The sequence below is a fragment of the Echeneis naucrates genome, chromosome 4, assembly GCF_900963305.1.
Source record: "Echeneis naucrates chromosome 4, fEcheNa1.1, whole genome shotgun sequence".
NCBI lineage: Eukaryota > Metazoa > Chordata > Actinopteri > Carangiformes > Echeneidae > Echeneis > Echeneis naucrates.
In genome coordinates, this window is record NC_042514.1 from 18,053,993 (window position 1) to 18,061,614 (window position 7,622).

Sequence of the window (7,622 nt, forward strand, 5' to 3'; positions counted from 1 at the left end):
TCCCAGCCTATAGTTCTGCAAACCAATGGTACTGGTAGGATGTGGATGTGGGTATTAAAAATCACCATGGATCGTTCCATCATCCTCCTGGAGGGATTATATCAAAACATTAGTTTTGTTTATGAGCGTACTTGCTTTGTCCTTCACATGGCCTCTAAGGGTGATAAAGTGAGAGTTACACGATCCACCTTAGGCAGAAATAGGAAATGTTACTGTGAACACCAGCTGTTGCTTAAGTCAGCTCGGGCAGTGAGAGGCCTCGGCCTTCCCAGGCGCTGCCAAATAAAGAGACTACTGTGTTGTATAAGGCACTTTGCACCCCCACCTTTACTTTTCAAAGGTGTTAAACTGCACAGGTGGGGAGGATTGCATAGTTTTAGCCATACAGGGGATGAGGGTTGCCATGGGAAAGAACATTATTTGCACAGCGTTGCAGCATTGTGGTTAATGTAGAATCAACATTTGTCAGCTGCCAGAGGCAGGGGCTCTGGAGGGTGGACAGGGTCTAACATGTCAGTGGATTCGCTCCTACCGTTTCACACACTTTTCGAACAAATGAATGACGGCTTCTGAGACATGTCAGCCTCACAACTGACAGCACGGATTCTACATTCATCTCGTGCCTTATCTCCATGGGATCATACGCAAAAGAAGTGAAGAGCAATTCCATTAGCTGTCAACAACTGAGATGCCCCCGCTAACAAAAACCTGGGGAATATGGGAGAGGAAAACATGATTGTAACCCCACTGGCTCCCGGTAATATTACACACACCACAGTCGCTGTCAAGATTGAATATTCACAAAGAACAGAGCTAACGGGAGGCATATTTTCAATAAATCATGGGTATTTTTTGATAAACCAAGATGTAAACGTATGGATTTCTGGCAGTCTTCTAACTTAGTATGCAATGAATTCAAATTCAAATATTATGATAATGAAGTAGATTGTCTTACCTCAGCCCAAAATGGACTTGAGAAATTCATATGAGCTGCCCATCTTTACAGGACCTGAAAAGACAAATGATGAAACTTTTAAGTTGAGCTTTTATGGATATCCAAGTACTTAAACAAAGAAAGCCTTCTTAGGATAAATAAGCTAACAATGTCAAGAATCTCTGGCTTTTTTCCCCAACCATGAGCAACATTTTGTTCTTAAAAACTACTTATTCGTTGTGAATATTCCAAAGAAACCTGGAAGTATATGAAATGTGATGACATTCAGTAAATCAGAAGTCACGTCTGAAAAGACTGCATACTCTGCAACCCGCGGTGTCGATCGAAGGCCACCTTCTTCAGTTGGACCAATACAGCCTAATATACAACTCCCCCCTTTAATTGCAACTGTGTGGTCAATCAGAAAGCATAAAACTCCTAGTGGGTAGGTGGCACCTGTCTGTGAGGCTTCCTACGATTGATGTGCCAGACTCCGGGAGCTGCCTGGGCCAGCAGCCCACAACCTGCGACATGGCCCCATCACTTTTATGACATCTTAAGGAATCTTCTTTTTAATACAGCCCATTACTGCTGACATACAAATCTTCCCCTACATGGTCCCATCTATGGCCTGATCAATTTTTACACTGCTGAGCCGTCCCCTTTCCCCTCATTTCGTCATTTCAAAATTCATATTATATAGGATTTTCTTATGGGGAAAACTGCAATAAAAATACGTCACCACTCTGAAGATGTGCAAAAGACAGTACTTGGCTGTTGCTAAAAAGCTTCAGAGAAAATAAAATTTGTTTCTGTAGTAAGCAGAACTGTTTAAATGTTATTTATTTTTATGTTCCTAAGAAAATATATTGTGAAGTGTAGCATTGATTTAGAACATAACCATGTCTCGATACGGGTTGGAGGGGCTGAATTTATGAATCCTTTGCACAACTCCTTTAATTGAATTTTCCAAATCTCTCACCACACACAAATAATCAATACCTACAGCTCAGGGAAACTTGCCTCAGAATTATTAGGGCCTTTCTTTTTCAATTTTGTAGTCATCAGCACATACAGGCACCGCGGGTATCTGTAATGCCGCGACTATGCCCAGAGGATTTATGCTTGCCCCAAGCCTGATTGCTCACCAAAAGTGACTTCTTTAGACTGCTTACTGAAACTTTTGTTAACCTTAAAGGACAGTCGTAAGGGCTTCTTAATACCACACTCATACTCTGAGAAAGGAGCACTTTTAACTATCACAGCATAAAGTGAAGAGATGACAAGGCAGGAAAAAGGTGAGGGGGGAAAGAAAGCAAAGAGGGGGGAAAAAAAAAAAAAAACACAGGAGGAAAAGCCCTCAAGGATTTTAGCTGCCTCTGCAGGAGGTCAAGGTGTCAGATGCTTTGCTTGGCACCTAAGACCCTGACCCCGACTCTGACCCCCCCCCCCAAAAAAGACTTTCAAAAGTCTGAACATTTAAAAAGAGCTCTCTCTGCTGTGAAATGGCTTTTTGTTCAAAATGACCATTATTGTATATACAAACAATATTCAATGCTTGAAGTGTTAAAAGATAATAACTTCTTAAAGCAACAAAACGAAAAGCTCCATTTAGAAATATTGAAACACACCTAGACTCAATAGCAGCCAATCTTAGTAAAGCTAAGACAGATATTGCTTCACAATACCTGAGCTTGTGGGGGGTAGGTGATGCAAATCAGTGGAGAGAAAAAAAAAAAAAAAAAATCATACAGTAACTCAAATAATGCTTTCACTATTTGTACAAACTGATTTGAATGAAACTCAAAATAGTGTCAGCATGACTCAGTGTTTTTACAGTATGCAGTCATTCTGAAGTCATGCTGTGGGACCAAAACATCCTTCAAAAGCTCAGCCTTGTTCAGACTTCAGAAAATGTGATACAGGAGGTCCTGAGTTTGCCATAAAGTACAGTAAGAGCCTGAATTTTGACCTTGGATCCACTGTGTATTAGATCTACGTGTGGAAAATGGATAACCATATTTAACTATATTTATGAATCAGTTCTTACTATATGCTGGTGGGGGGGGAGAAAATGTATCATACAGATATTCAGCAGTAGTTACTGTGTAGCCTGAAACCAGCAGAATTCTATTCATAGACACTATAGATTAATGTATACTCAGGTAAGCAGTGTCAACGTGTATGACAAAGCAATTTTTCTATATATTTCAACCTTTTCAGCATTACCTAGATGTACATATTGATATATAAAATCCTATCTCCAACAACAAGAACAACCAGCACACATAATGTTACAGCCTCATAAAGAATTAGCCTTTTCCATAGCCTTTTTTGAGACCACCCTCCGTTGCATTCACCACATAGACCTGAAGCCTGAGGGCCATAGCAGCGCACCTAAACAAACATTTTACACTACGGCAGAATCACGCTTCAAGATACCATCAACATCATCTGCCAGGATTTCACACTCCCAGCAGATATAGGGCCAGAACTCTTCAGCAGCTTTGAATAACAGTTTGTTTTCTTAAAATGTGTGTCTCAGTGCACACAGAGGGCCAGTTCTCTCCCACAGCTATCTGCCTTGACATTGTGAAGTCTGTTGTTGTAAGGAGGTTTATGCAAAACTGATACATTTCACGGATCCACCATGTGACAGAAATGTGACATTCCTGGGGTGTGGATCCACAGTGCTCCATGCATGTTCGCCTCCCTTACTGGAACTAATTAAAATAATTTTTAACAACCTTATCGGAAAACAAGCTCGCTTCCTGACAGTAGCCCCTATTCATTTTCCACAATTCGCCATTGTGTGATTGGATCACAAGAATTGCTCTGCTGCAGGCATAACATGTCCCTAAAATAATTAAATTAATCCTTTCCCTAGGAAATCCACTCATTGACTTGTTTGTGTAACCATAACAAAATGTTGTTTTTCTCCAAAGGTCGCTGAGCACACAATTGTGAGTGACTCAAAGCATCCATTGATCCTGTTAACGTTAAATAGCAAAGAAGATGTAAAAAGAAACAATTCAAAATGTGAGGTAGTAGTGAATGATGAGCTCCTCGGGTACCAAACACCCTTGTGACTCTCTTTGCTTTTCCTTCTCCCATTTGAATCAACAAAACAATTGTGGTATTGGTAAAACATGGGGATACCAGCTTTCAGTCTTGAGTGGAGTTGCTTGGTCAGTTGACTCAAACAGGGACATAACTTTTTATATCTTCAAACATGTGTGGCAGCTTTAATCTTCAATAAATCTTGTGATATTGTTCCACCCTCTTCCCCTTTCGCATGTGGCCATAAAGCTTCTCAGTGATCAATGTGATAAAATTGCAGGAATAGGTGAGTTTATCTGTATGGTGTAAAAATATAAAATTACATGAATGTAAAACACTAATGATTGCTTATTATTACACTGTATTTGTTTTGTCTTATTTTTTACTACATCAGGGCAGCGTGGCGGCATAGTGGTTAACGCTGTTGCCCCACAATAAGGTGGTCATGGGTTCCATTTCTGGGCCTGGGGTCTTTCTGTGCTGAGTTTTCTCCTCGTGCCTGTGTGGGTTTCCTCCGGGTACTCTGGTTTCCTCCCACCATCCAAAGACATCATGTTTGGGTCAACTGGTGACTCTAAATTGTCTGTATTCCTAAATGTGAGTGTGTCTGTCTCTGGTGACCTGTCCAGGGTGTGAGCTGGGATTGGCTCCAGCACCCCTCCGACCCAGAAACGGATAAACAATTGAAGATTAATAAACTAAATAATTAATTAGTAAATAAATTACCTTGCTTATGGATGCAGGGCATTTTCCCCCCTTTTAAAGATGATGCCACACGGTATGCTGGAAAAAAAAAAAGGCATATGCGTTTTTTGTTTGTTCTTTTAAAAGAAGTGAAGAAAATTAATCTTTCTTCTTGATGCCTTGAACAGATAGGAACAGTATATGAACATTTACTCTGTTTTCATGCAGTTTGATGAGTGGAAACTTTCAACCTTAGTTTTTCTCTGACCTTCTGACAAAAACATATTTATCAATAAAGGTCACTTAGTACTTACTCAGTTGTCTGTGTCTCTTTAGCTCAGTCCTCAGGTCAGCATGGGATCCAGGAGGGACTCTTCCTTGTTCACTGCTGCCCTCTGCTGACTAATTAAAATACAGTATCAAAAGGATTAAAGGGAAACCACAGAAACCCAAAACCCAGAGAAAACAGCACAACAGAGGAAATTGTGAAGAGGAAGAAAGGAGAAGACATTCGGCTTACGAGAAAAAGCCAATCTCTCAATTTTAGGATAGTATGGAGAGAAAGATATTTCCGTATTTTCTGTAACGATTTAAAACCAAAGAAAAAGCCTCTGACCAATATTTTCTCCAGCTCTTTCCTGGCTCTGATGAACGCATCTGATGATTGCTCCAGTTTTGATTGGAAGAAATGCAATCTGGCAAAAAAGAAAAGAAGAAGAAAAAAAATGAAGAAAGTGAAAACAACATAATCACATTTCCAGAGGTCTCCAGATGTTTGAGAGTGAATTACAGTGCACTGAAAAGAGGTCTTGAAACCTAAAATAAGGCGCCTTAAAAGTCCATTCATATCCATGCATACTTATTTATATGGTGACTATTTTTAGATTGACCAGTCGCCAGAAGTATAATGTTGTAAAATGGTGTGGCAAGATGAGCCTGAAAAGAGCATAAAGAAACTTAAATCTGCATGAAGATGTAGGTAGAGGCACATTTAACAAGTACATATAACTTTAACATAAAATCAAAAATATGATATATTTCACATATACAAGTGTTCCAAACTTATGCTGCATTTATTTAAAAACAGCTAATTTCTTTCGTCTAGAGAGCTGAATATAACTTTTTCTGTGAACCAGTTATTTGTTTATTTATTCACTTGCGCATTTCTTTCTTTCCTTCTTGTCTGCATTTCTCCTCATAGTTAAACGCCACAAGATGTGTCAACTTTTTATGAAATTGATGCACTTTCAATCTTGCAGCTAAATGTTTTATTTCAGTGCATAAATGCACAAGTCCATTGTTTTCATTCATTTGGAGGAGTGTGTATCTTGAGCTATATTATCTTGTTGGTATTTTATTGCTTTGGAAGTATGTTTGTTTGTTGTTCAGCCATTTGGTGTTTTGCTTTTTGGCCCAAATGCAATTAAATTTATGTAGAAATCTATAGTCAATCAAAACACTGCTGTGCCCCTAGACCTGAATACGACATTACCAACTGAGTCTTATGAATGTAAATGAATGAATGTAAACTGAATTAATGTAATGTATTAGTGACAGCACTATAAAATTAAAAACTAATGCTTGTCTTGATGGATGGGCCAGACACCAAATGTCTGCCTGGGCTAAGGAAATGGTTCTTGTGTTAAGTGACTCTTATACAACTATTTTTAGTGCTATGTAAATCACTGATAATTTGGCCAGTGATGGATCCTCGTCATTTCATGTCTCCTGTCATTAAATTCTGCTATGTCATTATGACCATCAGGAAAGTGTGGCAATTGAAATATAGCAACTCATAAAAGGGAGTTCACTGTAACCCCTTAATTCTGTGTTCCACTTTTCCCCACTTTTTTGGTAGTTAACACTGATGGGGAAAAAAAAACAACACAAAATATGTGGCAGATAAATATAAATTGCACAAAAAAAAAAAAAAAGTTCAATTTGTAACTCAGGTACTTACTTTTCCAACTCTGTCTGTGGGACTTTTTCTTCGTGTTTAGTGACTTTGGGTGTGCCTGTTGATTAAGCACCACATAATAAAGAGTTATTTGCACATAATCCTACAACAAAAGGATTACATTTTACACTATGACTTGGAATAAATAGTCAGACACCAAGTCCTAAAGAATGTCTTTTCATGGAACACAGCATCCCTACCTTTATTTTCCAAATTGCAGTTGCAGAATATGCTCAGATGTGCCATTTCAAAGAGTTGGCAGCTGACTGTATATTAGTGGGGTCATATTTGAAGGCGCACAACGACATGAGATCCTCAACTTTCAATATTGAGTCTATAGTATTTCTCAAATCTTTTTTTATTTTATACAGATTAGGTCATTGAACGCAAATGTAATGTCTTCCCTCACAGTCATACATATACTGCAGGTCTTCAAGAGACCAGACGATCCAGAGCAAGATGAAGTTAATGAATTGTTGTTGTTAATTTTAAAGTCTCATCACAGATAGTTTGGAGAGCAAAACACATCAGGCCATGGGCATCTCTTTAAAGATCTGTCAAGGCGTTTGCCAACAAACCTGCTTCAGAACATGCAGGCTCAGTCTGAGTTGTGTGGTACTTTGCAGGCACTGGTATTTTGGAAGGCTGGTGCTAATCAGGACAGTTAGAATGCAAAATTGAGTGTAAATGTGATATAGATGTACACAAAAATGAAAAATGTTCAAGAAGAAAAATGAAAAAGGCGCAAAGCAATATGCTGCACAAGGAAGATCAATAAATTAATTACTCTGGATGTACATCTGATATAAGAGCTATCTGTTCACTTACCCTGCGGGTATTTTCCATCTGCAGAGTTCTTGTTGCACTGTTAATTAACAAAATAAACATCAGTAAGTATCTTGATTTAATTAGATCTTTAGAGACATTTTTCTTGTTTATCAGAATCTTCAGTGGAATTTTTTTGACTAGTAATGTAGTGACAACACA